We start from the raw sequence: 21,777 nt of genomic DNA on the forward strand, positions 1-21,777 counted from the left end.
AGCTTTAAATAGATAACTGGAAATCATTTTGAGTTTCTCTGGTCCTAAGCTGATGACTAGGAAGGAGCAGTCTGAGATATCTTCAGGGAGCATCTGAGAGATTTTCTGGGGATGATACAGCTTCATTAACTGTCTGGCAAAAGGGAATAATTTCATCATCTAAAGACTGATGGGCAAATGGCATGAGAAATCCTGTCAAATCAAAACCCGATGCTGATCCAAAGAATTGGATACAAAAATATCACATCACTGAAGTGGTAGTGCTATGGATCCAAACACAGACGGTGAGGATTTCTAAAGATGAGTCTTGTTTTGTCTCATTCAGGATGATAATTTGGTCCCAAACCTGCAATTCTTCGCTATATAAAGAATATCTGGGGAAGAAACTCTTACACTGCTACCAGATTGCTCCTGCTTATTAGGGTAGCAAGATCTAAATCTGTACTGTCTTCATGGCATTGTTTTCAGTATGGGAAAAGTGATACAAAATTTAAACAAAGAAGAAATTGGTTGTCATGAAAAAAAGCAGCTTTTGCAAATAAGTTTAACGATTGTCATCTGACAGCTGTTTAAGTTATGTTTGAAGTCCTGCAGCAGATAGTCTATGACATCTACATCAGGTCTTTGAAGGTTTACAGCTGATGTTCATACAGAGATCTGCTGACTTCATTGCATGCTGGACTGGGGAACATACACAGGTGGTTCTGGGATCTATGTATGCATATTAATTTGTACAACTCTCCAACCAAAGATGAAACATCATCCACTCAGTCATGTTACTTGATTTGTTTTTATATCCGTTTCTTAGCAATAATAATTTCAGTTTCCCCAGCTATCAAAAATATTTCCACTAGCAGAACTCAGTAGTGGAGGTCAGATTTAGATTTTCTGTCTGACACAGATGTAAGGATAAGTACTGGCTTTTCATTTGTTCAGAATTTTTTGTTCATATTTTGATAGAGAGAACAGGGAATATGGGATCTTTCCCATAACTCAGTGCTAAACAGATACTTGCAAGAAAAACAATCTATTTTTGTTCTTGCATTGGGAAAGTTAAGTATACAGGCCAGGTGATAGTGTTCATATAAATAAGCAGCAACCTTCTGAAATGGCCAACTCCCTGTCAATTACAGTCTCTCTGAAAAATGGTTCTACAATGCAGCCTCTGCAGACCATAGTATAAACTCATGTATAGACAAGTAAGATTAATCGGGTAAGAATGAAGTTCATTTTATCCCACGTTAGCTATCTCAAAGTACAAAGTCATTATCTAGGGTCACCTCAAGGGTCTCTGGGGTCACTATAATCCATAACAAGAGATGCTTGGGGACCATCTGCAAGAGCTTCTTAATGAAAGCCCACATCACCTTGCAGAGCTGCTTATGGCAGCTGAAGCAAAGAACAGGTTCAGATATACCAATGTGACTCTTGACATTAATGAATGGGTAATTTCAACTCTCTGATCAAAAAAAAAAAAAAAAAAGATAAAATTCCAGGAAAATGCATCTTAGTACCTTTTTATTGATCTTTTGCTGCTGTTGTCCCAGTACATTATTTCCTCTCCCCTTTGGAAAACAAGCAGGACATAAAATGTAGGAAAAGGATTTAAAGAAAGGAAATACAAAATTTGAGACATTTTCTTTTTAACAGAATTTCATTTTAACAGAAATAAAATAAAAATTATTTGTAAAAGTGTCTATATTTGAAAATTGTTTCTATTTCAAAATAGAAGGAGCAGAGTCCAGCACCTCCCTCTGCTTTCCCTTCCCAGAGCAGTGGAGAGCAGTGAGGTCACCTCTCAGCCTCCTCTTCTCCAGGCTGGGTAACCCAGGTGTACTCAGCCTCTTCTCCTAGGGCAGGCCCTCCAGCCCTGCTACCAAATTTGTTGCTTTCATCTGGACACTTTCAAGAATCTTAACATTCTTTATGCATTGTGGAGCCCAGAATTGCATACTATACTCAAATTGAGACTCCCCCAATTTTAAATATAGTGGGAGAATCACCTCTGCTGACTGGTTGGCTTTCTGAGCTTAATGCACCCCACAATGCATTTTGCAGTATGGCTGCCAGAGCGCACTGCTGGCTCATGCTGAGCTGCAGCCATCAGCACCCCCAGGTCCCTTCCTGCTGAGCTGCTCTGCTCAGCCAATCCTCCCCCAGTCCATGCCTCTGTCCAACAGAGTAACCATTTAGAAACACCTAAAAATATTATCGTGATTACTTTAGTACACATAGATTGACTTGAAGGTTTTCAATACCAAAACCCTTAGGAGACAATCCCACAAGCAAGGGCAGAGAATATGCACTTTTAGTTGTTATTTAAAACGTTTCTGAAAGAATCTGAGTGAAATCAGTCTGCTATCCCTATGTTCTCCTGGATCATCACACACCTTGCCATCCAGCCCAGCACAAGAGGCAAAAGAATGGCACATCTCCATAGAAAGCAGAGACAGCATCCCCGTCAAATCCACACTTCAGCTCCAAGGCCATGAATTCAATGAGCCATTTACAAAAATTGTTTTCTCTTGGGTCAGTGCATGACATTGGCCTAAGGGTTAGGTGATCTTGGAGGTCTTTTCCAGCCTTAATGATTCAGTGATCCTATTCAAGGATCCTATGACATGCTGCACTGTTTGCTAGGAGCTGGGATAAGACTTTCTTGCTCTATTGTGTTGGTCTCTTCCAAAGAATCTCATTACTAACCTGAAGAGCTCAGCTAATGGAGTTTAAAGTGACAGAGTCTTTTATAGTGCAATAAAACCTTTTAGGATGTACTTCAGGGGCTTCTAATTCTCTCAGCAACACAGTAAATATAATGAACGTAAAAATTATCCTTGCAGATGTTGTGGTGTCAGTAACAATAACAAAATCTCAGCACGGCACAGGACCAAAATAGCATCTGGGATTTTGATTCACTCAATTTAATCTCACAGTGTTTGAACATTCACAGTTTTACAGTTTGTGTTTATTGATTTACAGTATTTTAATAAGATTACCGTGAAAACATATATGCTGAACTCGTACTTATATGGGACATATACCAGTGCCCATCACCTCCCTCACTGCTTTCTGCAGAGTGCTAATTTGCAGCCCTCTGGAGCTCACAGGAAAATTTAACAATAAACAGCTTGCCGCTGAGTACAAGGGAAGGAGATGACTAATAACTATTTCCCAAGCCCATCAAAAGACCATGAAGCCTTCTAAGACTTTGCAATAAGGGAAAATAAAAAATACAGAATGAAGGCATTTATATTTCTACTGATTTAAAACCAAGTGGGGAAGTATTAGCAAAGCAACATGCTGATCTATTGGTCACTGCTCAGGCAAACGCTTTCCAAAGCATTCTGAGTAGAAATGTATTTTGTTGCTTTGTGGCTTACTCAGAAGTGCCGATAGTTTCAAATTTGTGAGCAAAAGGCCAAAGGGATGCAATACTTCCCATACGGCTGCACTTGAGCATATACAGACAAGTAATGAGGGATTTACTGTGTTTAACTTTTGCAAAGAGTTAGGCTTCTCATTCGGGCGTCTGTCTGTGCTTGAGGAGTGATCCACATGTCAGTGACTTTTATGTCACCTACTAAAATGCCACTCACATCTCTCCCACTTGGTTTCTTCTGGTTCCAGTCTCTGTCAAAAACAGCTCTTTTAAATGACTGCATTAAAGACAGGAAAAAAGAAAAAGGTCAAATTATCTTGTGTCCAAACATGTGCAAATAACAGTCTTTCAATTGTATCTGTGGAAACTGTCTTTCACTTGGAATCTCAGGTATTTTACTCCATAAAATACCTGATTGTGGAGAGCCAAGGTCTTTCCCAGGGCTTGCACTCAATTGCCCCATGATCTAATTGCTATCACATGAGCCACCAGGCCCAACCAAACACCCATCACAAGGTTCCGGGGTGTAAATCAGTGTAACAGTGCTCTGTGACAAGGACATTGATCTCTGGCAGATTAACAAGCAGTTAAAGTAACACTGCTTGCTAAACATTGTCAAAAGGAAGGTTTCAGCTGTAATTTTTCATCAAGACTTTTAATTCAGAGTGAATGGTCATTCCTTACATTACTGGAAATATTTGCTTTATTCCTGCATGTTTGTCCGGAGAGCAGCTCTGAGTCTGATTTTTAATTTTATTCTTTTTGGCTTATATTCTGCCTTTCTTTACATTTTCCAGGTGACACAGAACTTATTACCACAGCAGGCTGAAATGTCCCTGCCACTGCTCGATTCCATTCTCTTTCATTATGCAGCAGCACATGGCATAACCTCTTTCCTCTTTCTGGTGGTTAATGTTCCCTTTGTGCTCTCACGAATGAGGCTTCAGACTTTGATGTATGTTGTTGGAGATATTAGATGAAAACAAGCTTCCTCTCCTTGCAATGAATACATGTGTGGAGCAGTATTTCTTTTCTTGTGCTGGTTCAGAATAGTCAGCAGTGTCAGTAAAGTGTTTTTACTCTTTCACAGATAAAATCCATATGCTTTCCTCACCTTCTGCTTTCTAAAGAAGTTAGCAATACCAGCTGACTCAATTTGGCATTTCTTGATGAATCAAGATCATTATTTTTAATATCCCAACTGCCAGAGAAGCAGAATATAATTTCATATGCCCTGCTTTGGAGCTTTAATCCCATTCAGGTGGTAACTCTTTAGCTGATAATGCTGCAGCATCTGACTTTTCACAATACAAGCAAGCATTCTCTTGTGAACTTATCTCACATTTTATTTCTTTCTGTCATTTAATAAACAACCACTCATTTGTATGCTGTTCTGTGTAGGTAACATAGCCAAACAACCACTTGGGTGAGAAGAGAAAGCAGGCATGTCAAGGATGACAAGAAATTGGGGATTATTTAGACTTTTTTTTTTTTTTTCCTATTTAAAAATGTCAATTCTTTCATGGTAACAAATAGAAACAAAAGGAAATGTCAGCTATTACTATGAACAAAGCATAATTTACTTTAACCATGAATTCCACCATTGCTTCTTAGCCGGAACATCCCATGAGCAATAAATTTTGGTATCTACTGACATTAGTAATATAGGCCACCCCAGGCAGAGCATTTATTTCAGCCTAGCATTCTTAAGCTGTCAAACACAAGATTTGTCACAAACAGCAGCTGAGACACTAATGACAGGTACATACTGATCTATCACAGTAAAATTCTCAAGAAAAAAATTAAAATATATTTCAAAACCATTGAAATTGCTATTATGCTGAGTGGGCCTTGCATTTTCCTTTAATAGTTCTATATTGAAAGCTCTTACATCTCAGTGAAGGAAATTGGTTAGTGGATGAAAACAGCTGAGTCCTTTTTATATGAAAAAAAACATACACACAATACTCTTGAGGAGTTTTATCCCTGAAAGAGAATTACTTTTCACAGAAAGAAAACATTTGTGGTTTTTTTTTATTTCTTTCTTTTTTGCCTTGGCATTTCATAAACAAATATTTAGCCTCCTGCATGCCATTTCTAAATGCATATTTGCTTTGATGTCTCAGTGCTGGGACCTAAATTCTTTGCTGATTCATACCCTGTCAAATCAATGCAGCGATTGCATGTAAACTATTATATTTCAAAGCCTTGTCTATTTGAGCCTTGCAAACTCAGCTGTATGTTAATATAAGAAAATTATATTGTACCCTGAATAGTCTCTTATTTATTCTAAAATATCTTGCCCATGATTCTCAAGAGTGGGGGACATGTTCCTGCTTACCACTGTGTACTTTTGGGTGGAATTATAGTCTAGAGAAGATTTCTAGTAGCAGTTAGTCATAGGAGTTTATCAGTTTTCTTTTTAACTAATTCTGATATTGATGCAATTTTCTTGGGGTTTTTAGTTTAGCAGTTTTTAAATTGAAATTGGAGAGTTAAAAGTCATGTTTTCTGTATTTACCTACATTTGTAATAGTAATAGATGAGCTATTCATTACCTTCTGATTCATGTTATTCCACTGTCCTCAGTACCTCTGTGAAGATGTCTGTAACACATCAGTTCCAAAAGTGCTTGTGGTTTGTTTTACACAGTCAAGCAGCTCAGCTCTACCATGTTGCTCTCAGTCCCCTTCCTGAAAAAGAGGGAGAAAATATGATAAAAACGGGTTCATAGATTGAAATAAGGACAGGAAGATTACTCACCAGGTACTGTCATGGGCAAAACAGACTCAGCACAGGGAGATGAATGTAATTTATTGCCTACTAATAACAGGCTGAAGTACTGAGAACTAAATGCAAACTACAAACACCTTCCCCCTACCCACATTATCTTACTGCCTCCTCCAGGAGGAACTGGGGAATGGGGTCTGTGGTCAGTCCATAACACTTCACCTTTGCTGCTCCTCTCTGCCCCTGCTCCACGAGGCTGCCTTTCCATGAAGCTGTCCTTCCCAAACTGATCCCACCGTGGCCTTCCCAAAGACTGCAGCTCTCCCAGCACTGCTCAAGCATGAAGACTTTGTCCCATGAGGACCACCCTTCAGGCACTGCTCCAGCACAGCCCCACAGGCAGCAGCTCCCTCAGCCCTCCTGCCTCTCCACAGGCTCCTCTCCATGGGCTGCAGCTCTGGCCCAGGCTTCTCCTGGAAGGGTATCCATGGGCTGTGCTTCTTCCAGTCCTCATCCACTGCTGCATCATGGCCTCCTCCATGGCTGCACATGGAGATCTGAGAGTTCAGCAAATGAACCATGGCTGAGGTGTGCTGAGCAGCCCTTAGGACCTGGCAAATCTCAGCACCTGATCATCTGTGTGATATTAAGCATCACTGACAGAAGAGAAAATCCCCAACAGATTCAGGAGAGCTGTCTCATGAACAAGTACTAGATCAGGCCACAGCAACCCCAGACAATGCTGTAGGCTAAGGACAGAATGGCTGAAAAACAGACCTGGCGGTGTGCCCAGGTGGCCAAGAAGGCCAATGGTATCCTGGTTTGTATCAGAAATAGAGCAGCCAGCAGGAGCAGGGAAGTGACTGCCCCTCTGTATTCAGCACTGGTAAGGCCACACTTCAAGTACTGTGTTCAGTTTTGGGCCCCTCACTACAAGAAAGATGTAGAGGCCCTGAGGCATGTCCAGAGAAGGGCAAAAAAACTGGTGATGCATCTGGAGCAAAAGTCGCATGGGGAGCACTTGAGGGAACTAGAATTATTTTCTGGAGAAGAGGAGGCTCAAGGAGTCGTGGTGAGGTAGGGGTTATCCTCTTCTCCCATATAACTAGTGATAGGACTAGAGGGAATGGCCTCAAGTTGCACCAGGGGAGAGTCAGGATGGACATCAGGAAAATACTGCTTCTCTGAGAGTGGTCAGAAACTGGAACAGGCTGCCCAGGAGGTGGTGAATTCACCGTCCCTGGCGGAGTTCAAGAAATGTTTAGATGTTGTACTGAGGTTTAGTGGGAAAATACAGGTGACAGATGGATGGGTGGATAGGATGATCTCAGAAGTCTTTTCCAACCTTGGTGAACCTATGATTCTATGATTCTATGACCAAGCTGCCTTCATGAAGTTAGAAGATCATCACTCAACGTTAAACTGACATCAGGCAGAAAAATTTGTAATTAATTCTTTTCACTGGAATAGAATCATCATCACCTTTTGTTACTATTTCCTTGAAAATCCATTTACATTTCACAGAGCAGAAGGAAGAAGTTTTACATAATACCTCTAGTTGGTCAAGTCACATCAGAGGATGAGAAGGAAGTGCTGATTCTTCAAAAGCAACATTTGGCACAGGAATACATCAAGCCCTGATTAAATTTCACTGGGAGAGGATTCTTAACTCCAGGAGGATACTCTTTCTCTCTGTTAGAGCTGTTCCAACCTGTATATATAATTAAATATTCATTATGAGAGAGACAGAAATACACTGACAGATAAGGAGAAAAACTGCCTCCAAAGCTCAGTGGCAAAAGCAGCCATCTCAAATGTTAAGCCTTAATACTGGAGTCCATCATCTATGATTCTATGATTCTATGATTCTACAATCTCTGTCAGTCATTGAAGGCGTCACATGTAAGGGAAAGGTGTGTAATATGTATAGTAAACTGCACTAAAGAAGTTTTTGCTTCTTGTCTTAACATATTCACACCAGTATTCTGCCTTATCCTAAATCCAGCATAAAGCTACCCATCTCTTTTAATGACGTGTGGCACTTTGGGGGCAGTTCATTTAAAAATAGATTTAAATGACTTTTTTTCAGGATTCCTGTGGAGAGAAAATACATCACAATATATACATTTTTGCCAAATGCTGACATTTGACTGACCTACTTAATTACAATAACAAAAAAATTGAGAGATGTAAAATATTGATGGGGAGAACAAAGGTGGTCACTGTGAAATACATTTCATTTGCTACCTGAAAGCCATTCACATATTCTTAGGGACTATGTTATTGACAAATTTATCAATAGCTGCCATTTTAACATGTCAGGTTAAAAAAGAGGCAATTGCTATTACTACACACATTTATAATGTTTCTGGGGAGTGTAATTGGCCCATCAGAATAATTATGACACTTATTTTTCCTTCTACCTGACCACCTGCAGTAACTGGTGGCTTGTTTGATGATCCTCTGCTTTTTTTCAGAAAGCCACTTCTCCTAAGCAATAAAACCACTACATACCAGTGCTGGACCTCTGCATGAAACAGAAGCAGGCCATTGCTTTTGACCAAAGACTGGGGGCAGGGACATAGGCAGGGTCACCTTTCACTAAATCAGGTTGCTCAAGCTCCAAAGAACCCAACTTTGATCGCTATATATATTTTAAAGCATAGACAGTCTTAAAAAGTATTGATACCTATCATCTCAAAGAGGCAAGAAAAGAGTGAAGAAAGAAATAAGAAAGAAGGATAAATAAATAGAAGTCAGGAAGGCTGGCAGGATGCAGGGAGAAAACAAGGAAGGAGGAAGGAGGGAAAGAAGGAAATAAGAAATGAGACCCAAAACCTATTTCTCACTGTCCAGCACAAGAAATTTCTGCAGAAAGGCATGCACTCTCTGAAGTACAAGGACATGAGCTCATACATGCTACTTCTTCAGTAGATAAGAATTGTATTGTACAAATGGAAGGGATGTCTTGAATCTCAGAAGATTCCATATTGTTTATATAACACATCCCACAGCCTATGTATCTCAAAGGAGTTAAATCATATTTCATTTCCATGAACAGAACAGGGAACTGCAGAGAAGATTTGGTAGGGATCTTTTCTTTAGGGTACATTAAGAAAAAAAAAAAAATAGTGAGCAATGTGATTCTACTCTTCTGAGCATGGTGGAGGGGAAGGGGGAGGGGAAGAGGAAGGGAAAGGGAAAGGGGGAAAGGGGAAGGGGAAGGGGAAGGGGAAGAGGAAGGGAAAAGGGGAAGGGAAAAGGGAAAGGGAAAAGGGGAAGGGAAAGAGAAAAGATTTTATTCTAGTGCAGCTAGAGTTCATCTGCACATGACTGGCATGAGCAATGAAGGAAAAATTTAAATCTCTTAACAGTACCTGTTTCACCCTCAGGTTCTCACTCAGCAGCCCTGAGTATGACTTCCAAGAGACACCACACTGCTCCACATAAATCTATGCACAACTTGGGACTGTCAGTAGACAAGGAAAACTACAGATGGTACAGTTCTGGTAGGACCTAGGCTCCTCCATTTTCATTCCAATTTATGTATATCCTTCATATACTTACAGATAATAAATGTTCTTTCAGAAGACAATCTCTGATGACATTTTCCATGCTCTTCTGCTTATTAATGACTTTGGAAGAAGTACCTTCCATCCATAAAAAAATAATTTTAATGCACGTTGCACATTAAAACATTCTGAGTATACTCAGGGTACTCCATTCTGACAATTTTTATGTAATGGCTCTGTATTTATAAGAGATATTAATCAATAAAGAAAGAGGAACAGATAAAATAGTTTCTGGCAGAGACCCACATTTCAAAATCTTTTCCTAGCAGAAAATCATGAATAGAAATGAAAATTGCATGAAAAATTCAAAGGCCCTAGAAGCTAGACCTGCCTGGAATTTCACACAGTCAAGCTGTAAAGAGACAGAAATCCTGCCCAATTTTAAACACATTTTAACCCCTTAGTAAAGAGCTCTTATTGAAACATAATGATAGAGAAGATACCCTACAAAGAAAACATAAATCCTTACCTGTTTTCTGTTTCTCCTGTGATGGAATACAGACATGTATAACGTGGACAATAATAAAAATATAGAAATCATATGCATAGTTACAGCAGGGAAAGAGAGAAAGAATCCCTTGTGAGTTGCTTGAGGATTTTCTGAAGTCTTTTTGCCTCCATCCTTAGCTCCGTGTGATTCTTCCATGCTAATTGTCTCCTAGATTCTTTCCTCCAACAAAGCTAAGTTGGATCCTGGCAATACTGTAGAAGAGCAAGAGATTTTGAGCTAAGAGTTTAAGAAAGAGCAAGGTAGAATTTAGCAGAAGTAAAACACTACTAGATTTTGTGGAATCTCATCAAAAAGAAGATGTTTTATTTTTTCTCTAGACAAGCTTTTATAGATTTGGTATCAGTAAGAAGCATGCTGTGCCATCTCTCCTACAGTCTAAGTAATTATGGAAAACTATTAAGATGTTAAATACTTCAGCATTTGGAGAAAATAAAAAATGGGTTGTTTATTTTCATTGTGAAATATCACTGGAAGGAAAGACGTGTGAAAAAATCATTTACTATCTTGGCCAAGATGGCTAACCAACAGATGGCACAATGAAGGAGAAGTGAAATAAACCCAAGTTACTTGTTCAAGTTGAAGAAGGAAGCCTTCATCTGACTAAGATGCTGATCCTGGACTTTGCTTCGTGTTTCAAAAAGTTCACATCTTCTGTACTGTATGCAATGATTGAGTTTATTTCTAAAATTTTGTATATATTTTATGTATTATGTAAATATAAAATATTTACAAAATTCTTTAATTTTGTAAAATAAAATTCTGTATTTTCACCAGAGATTTAGGCACAATGTTTTAATGCTAGGAGATGCTAGGTAATCTACCACAGCATAACAAGTTGATACGAAATAATCTCCGTGCCAGTTACCTACTTGCTCTCTGACTGCAGGTACAGAAAGTAAAACAGATCTCAGGCATAGCACATTCTTGGATACAGCTGAAATGTGAAATCTGCCCAGAATAAAGCCATCTTCTCCACAGAGCTGTACTCTGTATGAAAATAAAAATAATAATAGTGTTCTGTATCAAACACAGTTCCTTCCTCCGAACATAAGTACAGCTCCGTTGTATTTTCTGCTATTTTACCCTCAGTTTCCTCAGCTTCATTTTTGTAACAATGATCTAGATTTCCTGTCAGGGTAATTGGACTAACCTAGTTAGTGGTCAGCATTTTATTTTCAGTTCTTCTGCATACTGCAAAATGAGCAATTTGTCAAAGTACAGAGAACTTCAAATTCAGGTGGCAAAGGAAACTAAGCTTGAACATTTCATGTACATTTAAGTGTGCACTCAAGCAGTGACATGGAAATCAGTAAAACAGCTACTAATGATCTGGTTCCATTAACAAATGCTCATTTGGATGGTAAGTGACCTGAGACAGAGAGGAAATGCAATTTTGGCTGTCAATACAATAAAAGATGGCTGCTATTAGTGGTATATAGGGATTATAATCAATTATACTTTTTATTGGTTCAATTCAGAAATACTGTAACCAATTAAGCCTCTGTTTTTAATAAAGGAAGGAATACAGTGGATTTTACAAAACTACCTAGTGTATAGTTCCTTTAACTCATGTTATTAATGTCTCCTTGGTTACTGGGTTGATGGAACTTACTCCTGACAATGACTGCAGCTTTTCCATTATTAGTGTAAAGTTTTCCAAAACACTTCTACAGAGAGAGGAAGTATCTCTCTTCTGGACATCAATTTAAACTTAATTCACATAAAACAACCCAATTATTCTAGCAAATGACTAGACTATTACCTGACTCTGTTACCCCACTTTATAACAAGTAGTAATTTATTCATTTAGTGGTAATCTGCTGCTGATTAAAGATGTCTACAAATCACAGAATCACAGAATGGCCAGGGTTGGAAGAGACCTCAAGGATCATGAAACTCCAACCTCCCTGCCACATGCAGGGCCACCAACCTCCCCATTTAATGCTAGACCAGGCTGCCCAGGGCCCCATCCAATCTGGCCTTGAACACCTCCAGGGACAGGGCATCCACAACCTCTCTGGGCAGCCTGTTCCAACACCTCACCACTCTCTCTCAAATAAGTACTATGACACTTATTTTGGTCTGGGATTTTCCAATAATAACTATTAACCAAAAATTTTACGGTTATTGTGCTGCATGCTGCAGAAATACATAGAAAAGTATGTTTTTTTCCAAAGCCTTTTGAGTTGTGTATAAACGCGACCACACTGGAGGTTATCAGATATCAGTCCTAGAAAGGACAGATCCCATCCACTGGAAAATCCTCTCAAAATCAGTGATTTCAAAATTACTTGAAATCACTGCATTGAGAAGATAAAGTATGTTTGATACCAAGATAAGACAAACAAAACTTTACAAGTAGGCTTTAAATTCACAGCCCTAATCTATTCTTCAAAATCTTTCTGACAGGTCTAAAAGTGGAGTTTCATTTTAAGTAAAGACTGAATTCTCAGTTTCTAGCTATTTTTGGAAATGAATTGGTCCATCTCCCTGTGCTCTCCAATCACATACAAATACGTAACTATTTTATATGTGCCTTTTTCAATAGAAGCCTTTTTATAACTGGAACCCAAAAGAATTAAGTGAGCTGTCGGTTGAAAGTGAAAAGAATGTGGGTTGCAAGCATAAAGAGTATGAGTTGGGCAAATGAGGAGACAGTGGTTGAAAATGTAGTGGGATATGTGTTGGAAAGATTAAGTAGGACGGGTGACAACAGAGGAATTCAGAAACTGGAAAGTGGAACTGCAAATGGGAGTACAGTGAGCACAAGTCAGTAAGACAGTTTAGTCAAAGGCCTGAAAAGAAAATATGCAGTTGAGTCTATGTAAATCTGCAGGCAAAGGAGAGGTCTTTCCATCTCATTATCTCCTCAGCTGAATTTCCAAAGGTTTGGATAGTGTAAGTAAATGCACAAGAAGGAAACAAGACTAAGACCAAGTCCACCATCCATCTTGTAGAAAGTGCTAAGAATGGTGCAGCACACTGCTCTTCGCTGATGTTACATTACAGCATGATCTAACAGGTCACTCTGGTAAAAGTCAAGAGACAGATCTTAAAGTTAGTATATCCCAAATTTAATAATGGCTACAGAATAATAAACTGAAAATAAATAGCCCAAAAAATGAGTCCTCTGCAGACAAGGCACAGGGTAGTCCTTCACTTGTTAGTCATGTAACAAAAGTTTAAAGTCTTTTCCTTACAGAAAGTAGACTCTCAGGCCTATATCGGGTAACAGTGAGTATGATCTGAGTGAAGGAAGATTGCATTGAAATGAAATAATTTAAACTTACAAGAAAAATCCTCCACAGATTTACTGCTTCACTTAGCAATTTATCACATACAAGACTTTGAATGATAAAGCTTTTAACAAGTGTCCCAACACAGTACATTAAAATGCAGCAAGAAGAAACAAGAATTCTGCATCACTTGCACAGGATCTCAAACTTAAGTAGGCTTTCGGGAGCCTTTGGGAGGAGTCACTTTTTATTCTTACTTTTGTAGTCAGGATATCCTGATTCTTGGAAGGACAACAGACACCAGTACTTCAGGAGATCATCACCCATGTTATCTATCTGTAGGTGTCCCTGCTCATTGCAGAGGGGTTGAACTAGATAACCTTGAAATGTCCCTTCCAACTCAAAAGATTCTATGATTCTATGATTCTATTTCTACCTACAGTGTCGTTCCTACAAACCTTTGTCATGGTTTCTATGGAGGGGGAGTCAGTTGCTCAAAAATGAAATACCCACTTAAATGTTTTCCTACCCTGTAACTTATTCTAGCTAAGTAAACACAAGCAAAAAAGAGTCAAACTGCATTTTCATCCAGAGCTCAATTTGATTTCCAGTACTCACAGCTAATGAAATATCTAAAAGTGATTTATTGGAACATACCAGCTATATTTAAACAGCAGCCAAAACAATTACATTTAATTAAAATTAAGGTCAAAGAAACACAACAAACTAATGTGATACTTCAGACATCAGCGTGGAATAGATGTTATGTTGGTTGATTATCAATTAGGTACAGTAAACACAAATGCTTTCAGCAGGCAGTTCTCAGTGAAACCAGTTTGGACAAGTAAACAAGTGCTGTGCCTGGAAATTTTCTCACTTTCTCTTGATTTGAAATCATTCTGTGCACTGTGCTGTTTTTTCTATCCATAGCTTACTTCAGTGATTTATTCTTTTTCCTTGAGGAGAAAGTAGTCTGCCAGAAGCTCTCACTGGAGAAATGCAAAATTCTGGGGGAAGGGGTTTTGTTTTCGCTGTGTTGTTTCATCTCTTCACCTTGAAAGCACAAAAAAAAAAAAAATCCTCTTGTCACAAGCCTTAGGCTAATCGGGCTGTGAGAGGTGTTTGAGCACCTTTTACACAGCTGCATATCAGCAAGCTTTGAAACAAGGTTTACTCTGAAATGGTTGGTGCTTAGTCCTTTTTCTAGCAACGATTACACAACTGTGATTCTCTGTGTTTGTTTTAAGTGTAAGTCACTGCTTATGAATGTATATTTTTAAACCATGCATTTTTACCTTATGTATTTATTTAAAAAGACAAATACCTCAAGGCTTGATGGCAGCTTTCTGCTAACTCCTTGATGATAAGGAGAGGATACTGCATGAATAAAACACTGCTCTGAGCATCCCCCGACTGTGGGGATTCAGTCACGTTCAAAATTCCTTCAAGTCCTTCACACCTGAAGTAGAGGCAGTGACGTGGCAATGGTGCAAATGGATGCAGGACCTGACCTGCAGTCTCCCTGTATAAAATTGTTTCCCACTTATAAAAATAACCATGGAAATATACAGAAATAAGTTCTCCCACAGCCTCTGCCTGTCAGGCAGCAGCAAGCATGTCCACATCTCTCACTGGGCACACTGCAGGGATCCTCAGGCTCATGTGGGTTTTTTGGGTGCACTCACCCACTACAGGATGTGTTGAAATGCTGACTGTTATGCCAAAACCACTGCTCCTACTGAGCTGAAACCTGCCCCCCAGCTCACCAATTCCCACCACAACTTTCAGTCCAGTTGCAACAGTGCTCATTGAGATCTCCTGCTTATGCTTCCAGAGGGACTGCGACTGTGCTATTTTGGGGATCTCTGTGCAGCCAACAGATGCCCACGTAGCCCCAGCATAGCAGATTTCTGATCTCCACTGGGGCCTCCTGGTGATGCCTCAATCTAAATAGCAATGTGGGAATTTCTGGTTTGAAGCCTCAGGCTGTTGGTGATACGTTGTGAGACTCACAAAGAAACACAAACAGAGAATCGGAGTGGAACTGTACAGCGGAGGGAAAGGATGACTTATCCTTTTTGTACATTCATTGGAACAACGTATCTCTGGGGACATGCCAGACCCTATCTAAATACAAACCAGAAAGTATTAGCATAGCAGCTGGGGCTCAGACAGCCAAGCTGAAGTGTAACAGGACCAGTGCTAAGGCTGCTGGAAATCAAACATAGGTCTGTGTGGAGGAAAGTCACCAGCACAGCAGGAAAAGGAAAATTAGATACAAATCACCCTGACTTGGGGGTGACAGAGAAGGGAAAGTATCAATGTTTCTGTACTGATTTATTTTCGCTTTACTTACCTGTGATGAAATGTATAGAAAAGATTTTTCTTTATTGCCTTCTTGTTGTAGCCTATTTTGACCAAAGCAAAATATCATAATGGAGTAAATCCCAACCCAATGATAAAATTCCTCCAGCCTTCATCTTATGCTTGTCCACTGGAAATGGAAGAAAGCTGAACACCTTCTCAGGCAGATCCGGATTGGATTTTAATCCTTCAGGCTGCTCTGCATGCTGCTGTAGCTCTAAATGTCAGGTTGGTAGTGAGTAAGAAATGATGTAAGTATATGTTACCCTGAACCTAGTGACCTAGGACTTGGACAGGGCATTTCAGCTTTCTTCAGACCAGGTCGATCCATTCCTCAAAGCCATCAATCACGTTTCCAAAAATTGTCTGGCACTCTAATGCCAGAAAAAAAAGACAATAGACATGAGTTTGGAAGGGACCTTTGGTGCAACCCTGCTCAAAGCAGGGCCAGTTTAACAGTTATGCTGGGGTTTATTATGGCTGTGTCCAAATGAAATGTGAACACCTCCGAAGATGGAAACTCCACAACCTCTGCAGGCCTCTGACCTTGCTCCCTGTTAAATGTTTTCCTTTCATCCAGTCACGTTTCCCTTGGTGCAGAGTTGTGTCTCTGACTAAGTATCAGTAGAGAGCTATTAGGCCACCATAAGCCATCTTTGACAGACGTCCAGAGGAGAGCTACAAAAACGATCCAAGGGATGGAACACCTCTACTACAAGGACAGGCTGAGAGAGCTGGGGCTGTTCAGCCTGGAGAAGAGAAGGCTCCAGGGAGAGCTGAGAGCAGCCTTTCAGTATCTAAAGAGGCTGTAAGAAAGAAGGGGACAGATTCCTTAGCAGTGCTGATGGTGATAGGACATGGGCAAATGGTTTCAAACTGAAAGAGGGGAGATTTAGATTGCATAGAAGGAAAAAGGTTTTTTTACACTGAGGTTAGTGAGGCACTGGCGCAGGTTGCCCAAAGAGGTGACAGATGCTCTGTTCCTGGAGACACTCAACGTCAGGCTGGACAGGGCTCTGAGCTGTAGGTGTCCTTATTCACTGCAGGGGAGTTGTAATGGAGGGTCTTTAGAGATCCCTTCCAATTCAAACTATTCTATGATTCTAAGAAGAAAGGAGAAATCACTTTCTTCAACTTTCTGGTGCTAGAGTTTGTAGCTCAGGAGGATGAACACAGCTAAATTTTACACTCTCAAAAACAGTGGGTAAGCTGAATTCAAAACAGTTGTTTATCAAATTCTACAATGCAAGGACTAGGAGGCACTTGCTGAAACTAGTTTAAAAAACATCAGCTTAAAACAGTCAAAAGAAAGTATTTCTATACACAGCAGGTAGTGAATTTGTAAAATTTACTGCCGCAGGAGGCTGAGGAAACAGTATCAGCAGGCTCACAGAGAGTTCAGACAAATTCATGGATACAAGAAACTGGAACTGCTAGGCAGGGATATAAACACTGTTCTTCCTGCTGCAACACTTGTGGATGCTGGGAAGAACAAAGGGTCCACAGGAAGAAGTTGGGTTTGCGTGCTGCCCCTGACCAACCTCTCTTCTGGTCACTGTTGGAGGCAGATGGACCACTGGTCACCTCTTGTTTTCTTATTCAGCTGAGCCCTGCGGGAGGCTACTGAGCTGACACATTAAATATAAGAGATGCTGAGAGGGTAGCTAATGTCTCCTCCATGAGATATTGATCTTGTCATGTTAAGGATCAGCAAAAATTATGACAAATTGTATCCAAAAAGTGTTGTCCTGTAGAAGTTATACCAGAAAAATGTAAGGTCTCGTTCATGAGAGGATTTAGTGATGGTGATTTCTGTGGAGTTCTGAATGCCCTGCAGTATATGGGGCTAACACAGGGAGTGTGTCACAAGTCATGTATAGCCAATCTTCCATCTGAAAAAAATAAACACAAATCCCTAGCATCACAATTGAAAACTAACTGAAACAGGTTAAGCCAAGAAAGGTACATTGAAACGTACTTCTTAAAGTTTTGGTATTTCTTTTTAAGATGCACTGTGTTGTTTTGTTTTGTTTTTTTTATTTCCAAATAATTCCAAAGCCCCATTTATCAAACTATTTAATATGTGGGTCTTGATATTTGTGAATTGCATGTTTGCAATCCCGATGGCAGGTTTAAAAAAATTAAAAGGAAAATTATTTAAAGCACTGTAAGAAAAAAAAAAAAAAAGGAAAATGTATATCCAGTTAACGAAAATGATTGTAACTTCTTTATTTATTTGCTACCATTAAACTAATTACTTATTCTTTGAATAGATACCCAAGTGTGTTTACCCTCAATTTGCCAGCTTGGGACACTTTAGACTATATACAGAAGCAGATGGAATTAAAATAGTATAAAAGTCCATCTGAAAAGAATCTGAGCATTTTCTCTTCACTACTCCTGCAGAAAGAAATGGTGACATTTTTTTTTTTAGATAGTTTCAGACAAGGAATTGTTTTCAGTAAGTCATATCTGAGAATGCTCTGGAGGAGTAAATGTTTTTCTAATAGCAGCGTATGGTTCTGTTTCCATGATGAATCATTCAGATGAGGAGATTTTTATAAATCAGAATGTCAAAATATCCTACAAAGAAAAAAAAAAAAAAACCTTCAACCCAGCAACAAGATGGAAGAAAGTAAGTTGAAGTTTCCCTTTGCGCAAATCTCTAGATAAGGACTTATAACAATATGAATGCTCTGACTCCCCTTTCCTATAAGACTTGAATGCATTTCAGCATGGTTATAAAATAAGTTACTGGAAGCGAATGTATGTCTGCTATAACATAAAGGAAGTTTGCCAGTCATAATGCAGGAAGAACTTTCAGGTGTACCTGCAAGGAGTGAAACTGCACTCTCTGTAATACACAAAACTGATCTCTAAACAGCATCAGCAATATCATGCTTTTTTGCTTTTTAAATATACTTGTGAATGATTTGTGAATTCATTAAAAATATATATATATCCTGCAAAACTCATATATATTTTTGTTTCATTAAATCAAAGGAGAAAATAAAAACCAAGTCAAATATATCAGATCCCAAACAAGGCTGTTGTGCTCAGGAAACTATTTAATACAACTTTTCCTAGGTTTGATTCATCTTCCTCCAGGCATCATAATGGCAGTATAGATTATCTCAGCAATTATGTTAGCAATATTAAGAAGTTACTGTTTTTCCTGTAGGAAGTGACCACTACTCTGCATTTCAGCTCTCTTACTATAAAAAGATTGGCTCAAACCACCTATTTATGTTCTGATTTGCGCTGACCACTGCAGAAGCAGTTCGAGCTCCCTCCCTCCACCAAAGCAAGCTGAAAGCAAGCATCTGAATGGTGCCATGAATCAGCTGAAAACTGCAGAAATACTATAGTAACTGCTCGCCATTGTGCAAACATAAGTAAAAAACTGGACTGTGAATAACAAAGAAGGTGAAATTACAACCCATGATGATGAAAAAAAATGAGAAATCAACATAAATTTGCCAGTTCTCCAGGACAGACTGGATGGTCTGTGAAAGCATTAGTTCTAACAGTGCTTTGCTACCATCAGTCATATGCAGTGGAGCCCATACTACTACTTTATCTGTTGACTAAACACCCTTCTCCAAAGAAAGTGAGCCATCAGTTTGAGAAATTTTCTTAATGATAGCTGTGTCAGCCTGCTTAAACTGACCTTTAGAGGATTCAAAAGAGAATAAGGGATACACTATTATGCAGCATAAATTTTTGTTAGGCCAAGACAGGAACTGTGGACTTCCAACAAAGCTCAGGATTTCCTCCAAACAGCATCTCTGAAGATTTGAAATTAATCCTGCTCTTGAGTAGTTTATGATCTAACAGTTGAAAACTGTTAGAAAAATGAATCCCTGACACAACTCCATTTCTGTACAATGGGGTAAAATTTGGTCCATTTCAGTTTTTTTCTACTGATCTGTGCAGGGATAGGGAGAGCAATTTAGTAAAAAGAAGGGAAGCTGGTCTGATGTGGAGAGATTTTGCAGTGTACATCAGAATCATAGAATAGAATCATAGAGTCATTTGAGTTGGAAGGAACCTTTAAAGGTCATCTAGTCCAACTCCCTGCAGTGAACAGAGACACCTACAGCTCCATCAGCTGCTCAGAGCCCCATCCAGCCTGACCTTGAGCATCTCCAGGGATCGGGCACCCACCACCTCTTTGGGCAACCAGTTCCAGTGCTTTATCACCTATATATGTGAATTATTAAAACAATCTGTTGTCTGTAATATCAAAACAACATTAGAACGCTATTTATTCCATAATTTCAAAGTCATTTTGAAAGCTTAATGTATCAAGTCATAATAGCTGCATGAGAAAATTTAATATCATAGATTCCCTCTTTGTATAAAGGCAAAATTGAAGCGCATAGAGGTTTATTAACTTGTTTGGGGTTCTTGGGTGGGGAATTTGGGGTTCCAGATGCCCACTTCAGTGGCTGAATAGAGCACAGAATGTGTGAAAAAAACATAGTGGTGATTTTTACAGATAGTGCCTGAGATCTGAGGAGTTATGAAAAACAAATTATTCTTCATGCAAAGTGACCTCCTGAAACACTGGCTTTGGCTCACTGAAGATATAAGGACATCTCTCTGTGCATGTGATTTCACTAATCTGAAAACAAATAATCTATTTGGACTGATTTTGACTAATGGCAGTGAGCCACTGGAATCCTGGAATGATGACAAAAGTGTAATGTGAAGTGATCAGGGAATATTCAAGCATCGCATCTGGAGTAGGACTGACTTGATATTGATTTCACAGTATAGGGATGGTGACTGAGAAGAGGGGGAAGGCAGTAAGAAAGATAAGACACCATGGATTATGCTTCCAGCCCTCATTTCCCATGGCACTGGTTACACTGAAGTAAACCATTATTTATTCAGGTACTTGCAACTTTCAGAACTTTAAACTGAAATGAGCTAACTATACAATGAAATGAGTACTGTACAATGTTAATGTCCTAATATGCCCTAAAATGAGTTCAAAAAAAAAAAAAAGAAAGAAAGAAAAAGAAGAGTGGATTAGGTAGAAGAAAGGAAAAGCACAATGTAATTGCAGTACTGTTTCAGCATTTGCAGTTTCAGTATGCACCGTACGCTTATTTTAATGGGCATAGGAATTCATCATATATTATTTTTGTAATGAGTAGTGATGAATAATGATAAGACTGTGAGAGTCCTCTCATGCACCATTACAGGCATGAGTGGATAAACAGATTTTGATTGAGCTAGTCCCTAGTAAATCAGAGCTGAATTTTTTGCTATGCCATCCAAAATGGCTGCTGAATATATTTTTATCCTCAACTCCATCATTTTGCAGTTTCTTATCTTCCATACTTATTACCTTAGTGATTTCAAAATCCAGTAGATTGCTGACTGCTTGTGTGTCAGAAACAGTTTCAAGGACCTTCAGATTTTCCAGTGGAAGATGGAAAGGAATGAGCAAGATTTTGTCTGACTTCACGCTTCAGTTTTGTAAGTGACCTATATATTAATAGGAAAACTTATGCTGTTACTAAAGGACAGAATGTTCTGGAAAACTTTGTCAGTGAAAAACCCATCACAGAAAGTGCATTTTGCCCTCAATTTCATATCTGAGGATGCACACATTTTTTGAGTCAGTGTTTTGTAGAAGGAGATATCAGGAGCTTGTCTTTCTGGTAGCCAAAAAGCGTGGTCACAGGGCAAAAGGCAAAGTGGAGAGAAAAAACTAGTTGCCACATCTGTAGTGACAAAACCAAATGAGAACAGAGGAGGCTCTCTCCTTCCTGGAAATAACAAGTGAGATAGACTCTTGGCAACATGTGGCATGTTGGATGCCTTGTTGGAGGTACCCACATGTATAGAAATCCATGAAGAAAGATGAGGAAGTCAAACCTTCCAGCAAGAGGCAGCCTCTTTTTGCAGTCCTAAATAAACAAATCGGTATCAGCTCAGTTGTAGATTTTCTCCTTCAGATTGTTGGGTGAG

Source organism: Phasianus colchicus, chromosome 1, assembly GCF_987193195.1.
Source record: "Phasianus colchicus chromosome 1, bPhaCol1.hap1.1, whole genome shotgun sequence".
NCBI lineage: Eukaryota > Metazoa > Chordata > Aves > Galliformes > Phasianidae > Phasianus > Phasianus colchicus.